Raw genomic sequence first — 11,045 nt, 5'->3', positions numbered from 1 at the left:
ACATTTTAAACCCTGTATGTTCTTTATGTTTTTGTCTTTATATTTTCCTTGTCTCTGCCTATCAAACTGTACAGTGTCCTTGGGTACCTTGAAAGGCGCTTTTCCAAATAAAATTTATTATTATTATTATTATTATTATTATTATTATTAAGAGTGTGTGTAAGAGGAGGAAGAGGATGATGAGGAAGAGTGTGTGTAAGAGGAGGAAGAGTGTGGCTGCATTTCAACACCTTTCTTACTGTCAGTAAAAGTGTTGTTGTGTGATTACCTCTGTCTCCAACTCTCATGGTGATTACACCTGTGTGTGCCTTTAGAGGGCGTGTGTGTGTGTGTGTGTGTGTGTGTGTGTGTGTGTGTGTGTGTGTGTGTGTGTGTGTGTGTGTGTGCCTTTAGAGGGCGTGTGTGTGTGTGTGTGTGTGTGTGTGTGTGTGTGTGTGTGTGTGTGTGTGTGTGTGCCTTTAGAGGGCGTGTGTGTGTGTGTGTGTGTGTGTGCCTTTAGAGGGCGTGTGTGTGTGTGTGCCTTTAGAGGGCACTTTAATTCTGTGGGTGAAATTCCCAAGGTGGCGTAGTCGGAAAGTAATATCAAACTGTTTATGTTGTCTGTGTGATTCAACAGATTGAAATGGAGTGGAGAAAGAAAATCACCGGCTGGAGCCTCAGAAATCACAGATCAGCAGAAAACAAGAAGACTGAGAGAAAAATGGAGGACAGAAATGAGACACAAACCAGAGAATCACCAGAGAAAAGAGGAGAGACACGTGTTAGATGTGAGAGTATGGAGAGACTAAAGCCAAACTGTGAGTGCTGTTATAGTCTTATAGTCTTGCTAGATTTACTATGATTGTCTTCACACATACCAGATGTGTGATTGTGTTTAATATGTTTTATAGATTGAGAATATAAAAACAAATCCAAAACAATATGAATAGTCTGATCTATATTTGTGATTTCTAGTCTCCTGTGATCCAGACGAGCCTGTAAAGTTTGATTCTGATGTCAAAACTGAGGAGAGATTCTCATCAAACCCTTCATCATGTTCTCAAGATCACACAACATCAGTGACGTCCAGATACCAGAAGACCTGAACATCTTCATCATCATCATCATCATCAATCTGTGATGCAGAAAAAAAACTGCATATTTGTATTTTAAACCTGTTCTTGCTGCTTCACTGACACACTAGTGTTTCCTACCTCTGATAGTGTGTAAAAATAGCGAACACTTGCACATGCTTATATATATATATATACCTCATCCAGGTCTTACTCGAACCTGGGCCCGGTTCCCCGATAACGCTCACTCTTAGCGTGCTAAGAAGACTCAAAAGATATACTGTATCTTACCAAAGTTGTTTATGTTCCTAAGTGTGTTCCCCGAACCATACCTTAGGAAGCTGCTTAAGATAAACCTTCTTACGTGCGACGTGACCCGCTGCTGTCTGTGGAGATGGTGCTGAATCTGTTGATATCGATGGCTTGAGAATCAGTTATTCTCTCGTGCAGGGGCTGCTTATGTGAGAAAGCGCTGTTCTTTATAAAAGAAGCACCTCAGAAATAGTAGAAATTACATTTATTAGGAATCATGAGATATTATAAAAAATAATCCAAACTATAATAGCCTATAATAGCCTAGCCTACATATTTTAAAATTGTATCATATATTGCTGCCACAATAACCATTTCAAAAATTTTACGTGCTTTCTTCTCTTTCCCATTTTTGTTCGCTGAGGTGGAGCTGCGATGAAATATTGTTCTTGGAAATACTTTCCAGCATTTCAGTAATAGAAGTGTACATCTTGCGTACGGTGCTCGGCAGTGATCAAAAAGGATTTAAACAGTGAATTTTGAATCTCTTGTAAACTCAGAGATGTGGATTCAGACGCAATTAAATTCCCACACGACCTGTTTGTCAAAAAACAGAAGGTACAAATTTGGCCAGGGATTTTTACGCGGGTTGGGTAAGAAAAAACACTGATATTATGGATTCGGACGGCACTAAAATCACCGACTTACCCCTGTAAATGTTTAAAATACCGGACGAGCCCATGAGAAACAATATTAGCGTCCGAATAGGACTTAGCTGACAGTAGCCTATGCTTTCACTGGCCTTTAAAAGCGCTTAATTAAATTAATAATATTGTATAATAATATAATTAAAAATCTAACAACAATCAGTGTAATGACCATTTTATTCTTTGCATGAAAACACTTGAATTAGCCTAACTGAACACTGTCTGTGTGTATTAAAACTTCAGAATTATATTCGTATAGCCCTGCAACAGTGATAAGGTGAAGCTAAGAGTGGTCCAGACCAACCTCACGAAAGTGTGACTTACAGAAGATATACTATAGCGTACGAACGTGTCGGGAATCGTGCCATAACGTTAAGAGAGAGGTTAAGGAATAGGTTAAGAACTACTTAGCGATAAGAACGTTTTGGGGAACCGGGCCCTGGTCCTTGTCCTCCAGGTGCTTTAACAAGGAGGGTAAAGACTAAAGACTCCAGCATTCAGTTTAAAACGAATAGCAAGTATAAGCTGACCTCCGTTAAATAAGAAAGAGAAACACACTGGACAAACGGCTGGTCCATCACAGAGAAACACAGTCATAAACACACTTCATGTGTCTTCAGGAGAACTGTGCACTGGAGAACATCTGTGAGTGACTGAAGCCCCACCGAAATATTAATCCACTAGAAAACATAATCTCTCTAAACACACACACCTAAACATGATATTCACGTCCCTTTGGGCCTTTGAATGACAGTGTGGTTTATTTGATTTGTTTGCTTTTGTAATTTATGTGTGTGGTTGTTTTGCCACATCATGCAGTAATTCAGAATTCGGCTTCACTACGGATGCCTGGCTGCAACTTTACACTCCTTTTTTATGTTTCCTTTTGACAATAAATATTTTACTTTAAATGTTTGGCTTTCTTGTGTCCCAATTTTGTTGCTCCCTCCTGAGCCAAGTAACAAAACTGAAATTACCTTTAGAACTCTGGATTTCCAGAGTAATTCACTGCAGCAACTGCAGCAAACGTGTGTGTCCGAGTTTCTTAATTAGTGATTTGTAGAATAGGATTAGTCATCTGTGCTCCTGCAATGAAGAACTGTTGTGTTTGTGGGAGAGAGAAAAAAATCTTCAAGTTCTCTGTGACTTCAAATGCACTGATACACACGTGTGGCTCTTCTCTACAACTACAAATTCCTACGGTGGCCCAGTAGTGCACAACAAAACGAATTTTAAAAAGCAAACATAAGTTCACAACACAACAAAATGAATCCACAACACAGCGGAAATGAATCCACAACTCGTCGGAGTCGGCAGTCTTAATATATCAATACCACGATTAGTTTTAACAGTATGTAACCATTGTATATCAACATAAAATATACTTCAGAATCACCTACATGAGTTATAGCTGCGTATTTATACTGGAGAATGCTTTGACGCGCTACCACAGCGTATCCCTAAGGGAACGTCTGGCAATTCCACCAAGTGGTTAAGAAGCTTATCTTCAGTGATCTGTCTCCAGCATGTTAACCACTTTCTCTATTGATACTGTATTCTGACGTACTGTACATGAAGCGAACAGCCTTAAAAATGAATCATCTGTTCTTCTCGGCTGCAAGGTAAATCACATTTTTATTTTGGTAGCAGTTTTCATGAGGTCTTTGAGATAAAACCATATCTGTTCAGCTTAAACCACTACTGGTGTTTGTCAAAGACCTGATCTGTGATATAAAAGGGAGATTAGCTCATAAAACTGTTGATATTCATCTGTCTGTATCTGTAACCCACACACAATGAAGAGAAACTCTCTTTCCTGCACTCAATGAAGAGGATTCCTCAGTGTTTGTCATTCGAAGGTGATGAGAATCAGCTGCTCGTTGTTCTTGTTATGATTGTATGTGTGAGAAGATATTTTGAACTAAAGCGGCTCCAGATTGCCCTTTGCCCCTGTGCTGCAGTCTCGTGTCTCCCTCTACAGGAGATCATCAGAATCACAGCAGAGTTAAAGAAGCTACAGATGAAAATGTGTTTTACAGCAACAAATGAAAACACTTACAGATTTCAGTTCATCAGGGAATATGAAAATCAACAAGTTGTAATTTGAAGGGAATCATTATTGAAGTCAAACACAAAGATGTCAAATGTGCGTCACTATAAAATATGACTTCTGCTGTTTTGATATTATTCTGAAGGTTTGAATGGTTTGATCAGAATCAAGATCTCTTTAGTTCCAGTGAATTCTGTGACGCTTCCAGCTTTAATATCATAAAGCAGCCTGTGATTATGATGATGAGTTTATGACAGAATCACTTTTATTCTCCGCTTTCTCCATCATGTGCTTCATCTGTCGTTTCACACAGAAGATCTCTCTGTTTCTCTTTCTGATAGAGTTAGAAACAGGGAATAATTGATGTTCTTCCCAGAGACTGTGTTTCTGGATTCTTCTGTTAGCAGAAGCTGATGATGATGTTTCATATCAGGCAAATCTCCATCAGCTCCTGATTCAACAATATGACAAACTCAGATCACTCATACATGCATTACAATCATGAGTCTCAATATAATATGTTTTATAAAAGCTAATAAAACACATTGAATAATGCAATTATTTCTACAGAATATGTTAGAAATTTTAATCTAAGTTGAAAATAAATCAACACATTCACAGAAAGTACCTTCTACGTATGGGAGTCTCATTATAATATGTTTTCCTCATTTAAAAGCTATTGAAAGATGTCATTTCTGTACAGAAGATGTTAGAAAATGTCAAATGTTAGTTCTATTCCTCCTAACACACAGAATATGATCTGCAGTTTTCATCTTTGTCCACTAGATGTCAGAAGTAGATTTGAGGTGAAACTCAAAGGCCTTTAGTTTCAGGATCAGTGTTTCTGAAACACACACTTGCGGTCTTTGCTTTGAACACTTTTACATGATGTATTTCCTCTATTTGACACAAGGGTTCATGTATAGACGAATCCGGCGAAACTACCGGAAGTAAGCGGGCGCCATAACTGAGCTGTTGCTGGGTAGCGTTGCGCCAGTGCCTCCTATCTTTCAGCTTGTAAAGTAGACCTGCCGTATGACTGCAAAACTTCCCTCTGTTAGCCATGCAATCACAGTGCACATCTACAGCTTTCCCATTCTTCCTCTGCAGAGTTATTTGTACAGTATGAGTGTTGTTAATGGTCTGTGAAAATCGGACAGGTCCTTTTGGAGCTATGTGTTTATCATCTAGAGTGTGCATTATTTGACCAACCCATCCGGAGCTCAGATAATAATTTTAACCCTCTATCAGTGACCTGTAGTTGGCATTTTGTTGATCATCGGATGCCAGGCGAAGGAGAAAATACTCTTGAATACCTTAAAACAACAGAAAGGGCGCGTTGGGGCAGTAGTAACATTACTATTATGTCTGTTGTTAATGTTTGATTTGCTTGACTGTGACTCTCACTCTGAGAACCAACAACGCTAGCAGTTAGCTGTACCTTACCCTTTCCTTTTGAAATGTGAAAATGAGATAAATAATGGTCACAAATGAAAAACATGAATTTGTTTATTTGATATCATTCATTTATTTATTGTTGCCAAATGGACAGATCTTTTTATAGTTTCCTCGTTAGCTAGTCTAGCTAGCATAGTTATTGCCAAGCTATTTTCATAAATAATCTGTAAGATCGTTTGCACCTTCATCTGTGACTGGAGGCCACTGTCTAACATCATCAACCCAACAAGTCATACTGCCTGGCTGTAGCTGTCATCGAGGGTGCGTTATCACGGAGGTTTGTTTACATACCAGTAACAGCTCAGTAATGGCGTCGCCACAAGATGGCAGCCTACACAGAACGCTCGTCGGAAGTGTGTGTAGAACCTTTGATTACTCGATGGCACACACTTAAGGCTGATTTATACTTAAGCGTCGGACCTACGCCGGAGCTTCTACGCTGTAGGCAACGCATTGGTTTTCATTTATACTTCTGCGTCGTTGTCCGCGTTGACGCGCAATTACACATGCAGAGGGAGCGGTCCTAGCAGACCAATCACAGCGCTTGCGTCCGCGTAGAGTTGACGCATTGTTACATTTTTGAAGAGGTGCATGTCAGGTTATGCCGAAGGGTACGCGCGCTACACACAGCCTACGACGTAGCTACGGCGTGAGTTCGACGCAGAAGTATAAATTGGGCTTTAGTCCTGCAAAAAATGCAAGTGTTTATAGAGCTTTTATGTATTATATTTTCAATACTTTGCATTTTAAAATAAACTTCTACATGTCTGTTCAGTAGTCGCTATAACTAACAGAAGACACACATTTTAAACTGTAGTGCTTCTAATAAGTGATAAAAACAGTTGCAAATGTTGTACAAAATAGGCCTACACACACCATACTCATCTCTGCACCAATAACATGTGCAACACTTTGTTTTTACTACCAAACTGTAAATTACAGTGGAATGTTTTCCTCGTCATCTCGAAGAAATCAGATAATCTGATCTGAAGCTCAATGAGGACAAACTCACTGACACTCAAACACATCAGATCTTATTCATCAGTTTTATGAGGAAACTAGTTTTAGAGAACAGAAAAGTGCAGACAATGCAAACTAGCTGATCTTAAATATACTGTCATGAAAACTGAGATTAATACTGAATGACTGTATAAAGACTGAAAGGCATGTAAGACTAAGACAGTTTTAACTTAAATAGTAAAGGTGAAATAAATAAAAACTATGGACTATAATGTAAATGTTCTGGTGAAAGTGATTCTACAAGAAACAAACACATTTTGAGAAATAATAGTGTAATAATATCTATAATGTTAAATCTTCTCATTAGATTATTATACAACATTAAGCCTTTATTTCTCTGCTTTCCAACAAACACAAAGAAAGTGTTCTTCTCTTCTGGAAGAGGAATTATATTACAGTCAAACCCATCACTGATTCTGATCTACAGTAAAATAATAAAGTCTAATCAGCCGTCGATCATTACAATAATAACACACTTGTGATTCAGTGAGTTCAGAAGAGCTTTGGTGGATTTGAGAAAGTTGGAGCTTAAAGGAGAGAAATATGAAGAATATATGTGAGAAAATCTGTTGAATCGACTTTCCTTTAGCCGGAGAAAATATCAAATAAAACTGGTAGAGAGGTCAATGAACTGTTGACAGAATGATTCTGTTGGTACTTTATAGAATAATGACAGCCAGCCCAGATAAGAAAATGCAGAAGTACTCGAATTCAGTCAAACAAAGAAGAAAGCAGAACCACTGATCTGGAAGAGTGTTTCCTGTTTTAGTCTGTCATGCTAATGTGGCAGCTTTGACTAGAGGTACACTAAAGATTTAGGAAGTTGTAAACGCAAAAAATGTACTATAACAAAAGTCGACCGGAATAAGCCCAGGCAAGGCAGCAGTGCGTTACATCAACAGACGCACATCTCGTCCCGCAATACAGAGGTGAAACCCTTGATCCGGTCACTCAATCTGTCGAACACGAAACAGAAAAATTACTAATAAAACAAAAAAAGACAAACCACGCGAATGGCTCTGATACATACCGGAAGTGTTCTCAGCGCAGCACCATACGTGAACGCTGACCTCAACATGCCACCGTATGCTCGTCAATGATCAGACTCGGAATAGTAAATACACATTCCATTGACGAAAAATCCTCATTAAAACAGACGTACCAACCTCAAAACCCGGGGCAGCCTGTGCACAGCCGTAGCCGAGACGGCACTCCAGATCTATCCCATTCATAGATGTACTTCCGTAAAAGGGGCGGTACGGATGACAACGCATCCCATAAGCGACAAAAGTCCCCCCATTGTATACTATGACATCAGACTACTGATAGGTTCAACGTTTTCGCATGACGCTGGCCAATAAATAACAAGGGTACACTTCACCCTGCTACACTTATATTGGTCTGTGGACAGACTCGACCGACTCGACTCAGGAGGAACATAAACATAACGGTAGAGTTTAGACAACGAACCAGCAAAGGACTGAAAACACTGGGAGAATACATAGGGAGAGCAAACAAAAGAGGGTAATGAGGGAGGAAAGGTGGGGCAAATGAACCAATAATCAGGTAACAAGGTGGGCAGGGTTAGACAATCGACAGGAGAGCACATGGCACAAGGAAACATACATGACTCACACCAACATGACTAAAACACAAGCACATGGCCAATAAAACAAACGCTCGCTCACATGACAAGACAGAACAGGAGTGTCAGGGTTTAGTCACAAGAAATAGACTAGACAGAAGTGACAGAGCCCTGACAGTCGCTCATCTTTGTTCATCTCCAGAACACAAATGACAATATTTCTGATGAAATCCGTCGGCTCAGGAGGGGCTCCACTGACAGCTATTTATTACCACTTTGAAGGCCCAGACAGGTAGGAAAGAAGAAATCGTTTTTTTGGCGCACAAAAATTATTCTCGTCGCTTCAAGGTCGCTTAAGGTTGAACTACTGGAGTCACATGGACTATTTTAACAATGTCTTTTTACTACCTTTCTGAGCCATCAAATAACTAAAGGAGGCTAAAGACTGCAGACTCCAGCATTCAGAGAAACACATCCATAAACACACTTCATGTGTCTTCAGTTCACTGGAGAACATCTGCAGCTCGTCTGAGAGTGACTGAAGTCCCACCGAAATATTCATCCACTAGAAAACATAATCTCTATAAACACACTCACCTAAACCTGTCGTTCACTTTCCTCAGGGCCTTAAAAGACGGGTGCGTCCTGTTTGATTTATTTCCTTTTGTTATTTGTGTGATTGTTTCATTTTGCACACACCACATCCAGCTTTCATTCAACATGGTGAAACAATTGAGGCTCTGAACTTCATAAGTTGTACACGGCTACGTGAGTTAACCCTCTGGGGACCAAGGTGTTTTTGGGGTCCTTGAGATGTTCTGACATGCCTTGACATTTGTGCTTTTTTCAGTTATTTATAAACATGTTAATGGCAAAGGTGTAAATTCACTCTATATAGCACAAACAGGGCTACCATAATATGCGAGCAACGTGTATGTAGATGTTTGTATTTTTAAGAGAATAATGTTTATGCATGGTTATTGGAAAAAATAAAAATGAAAGTTGCTGAATTAAGACCACAAAACACATATTAAATATGTGTCCACAAGACTTTTGACTAATGGATGTTGTCCCTTTGAGTTCTAGCTTCAAAATGATGTGAAAATAGTCTTGCTTTATCGTTCACAAAAAAAAATACATTGATTTAAATGGTGTAAAACAGGTTTTGCTTGGAAAGCCAATATGCGAGGAGGAGGAGTAGTTTACACCTTAGATTACAATGTCCCACCCACTCTGCATAATGACTCTGCCTAATGAGCCATTCATTCAGGTGTGACACTGACTGAGCCACAATGCAAGGACAAAAGATGTATTTAGACTTATATTGACCATTTAAGATTTCGCTTACATCTCTCTTGTAAATATGTTTTGCTATTTTATTAAAAATGTTACAATTACAACAATAATTACAATTTCAACAATATTTCAAGTGTACTCTTTCTTTGTAAAAAAAAAGAAAAAGAAAAAAAAGATTATAGGCCTACATTTAATCATATGTATTCATTAGTTTGAATATAGCCAACATTGGAACATCTAACATCTTAGTCTATGACTTTATTTTTGACAAAAATAGTATTTTATATATATATATATATATATATATATATATATATATATATATATATATATATAACGTTAGATATGAGCAAAAATTGCTAAACAAAAGCTTATTAGATGTGGCAGTATATTCTACAGTAGCCTAAAAACTGTTTAATACGTTGCTTATACAAAATTCATTTTATTTCAACATATTCCAGTCGATTTTTACTCATCTCAGTAGGCTACAGCAAAGCAGTTTATTCTTTCACACACAGACGCGCGATTCATATTTAGGCAAAACAGTCTTTACAAATATGTACCCTTCATTCATCTCACAGAAAGGCGAGTCATATTATAGAAATGCGATTCATCTTTTTGCGGTTTACATAGGCCTACACTAACGTTATTCCAAAACGTTATTACACATCAACACTTGAGAAAAGAAAACAGCCTACCTCACTCCTCAGCGGGATCTGCTGCTCATATCAATAAAGTAGGCTACATGTAGGAGCGGTCGAAGTCTCGGACGTGGAGCTCTCGGCATCTCGAAAACACCGCGCTGATATTGATTCTCGTTTTAGTTCTCCTTTTTTATCCAGAGTCTGCTTGCCATGGTCCATAATGTTTGAACGAAACAACAACAGCGTGCAGATAGACATTGCGAACTACACAGTGGTCCACCGTCGCCTTGGTTACTATCAGAGGGCTCTGGTTCATGGCTCTGGTTGCTATGTACGAGCGGAAACCAGGGAGAACGCGGATATGACGCCATTGACGGCGACAAAACGGAAATAAAGAAACGGGACGTGTCTTCGAATTAAATTACAAATTTCTCCTGGTTTGAAAGTTGTTGGAAACAGTCGGGATAATGTAAGTACACAACTAAAAAACATATCTAACATAGATACAGTGATTTTTGCAATTTTTTATGCAAAAAAGTTACATATTGTGCCTTTAAAGTCGGCATGAAACGGAAGTTGAGATTGTCATTTTTTTCCTTGTTGTGACGTATATCCGAGTGAAACGGCTTCTGAAATTAGAAAAATAATTTAGGGTGGGGCTTGATTTCGTCCATCGGGAATTGATTGGATCGTTGGAGGTTGGGCGTTGCACACAAAATGGAGGCAGATTTGAATGCCAGTTTAAATTTGTGGAGGATTTCTGAGAGGCGGTGCAGACACCGATAGCCGCATCCTCATCGGCTCTGGCCGCACCCTTTCGCCATGGCACGTGACCGAAAGAGAAGAGAGGTCGTTTCGAGGGGGTAGGGAAGGGTAATGTATTTGATTAAAGATTATAAGGGTACACGAATTAAAAAAAAAAATTATGAATTGCACAGATAAATCATTTATAACAAACACTACAATATTACATATAAAAAG

General features: G+C 38.8%; 1 long non-coding RNA gene across 1 annotated transcript; it reads left to right on the top strand.

Moving 5' to 3' along the window:
- The first annotated feature begins 530 nt into the window (after nucleotides 1-530).
- LOC311277515 lies at nucleotides 531-2,926 on the top strand. Its single transcript, XR_014625277.1, has 2 exons — nucleotides 531-797; nucleotides 955-2,926. It is a non-coding gene; the product is annotated as an uncharacterized lncRNA (long non-coding RNA).
- The last annotated feature ends 8,119 nt before the right edge of the window (nucleotides 2,927-11,045 follow it).

This window comes from Rutilus rutilus (genome assembly GCF_951802725.1).
Source record: "Rutilus rutilus genome assembly, chromosome: 18".
Taxonomy (NCBI): domain Eukaryota; kingdom Metazoa; phylum Chordata; class Actinopteri; order Cypriniformes; family Leuciscidae; genus Rutilus; species Rutilus rutilus.
Note: the sequence above shows the minus strand (reverse complement) of the source record. Positions and strands in the feature narration are given on the sequence as shown.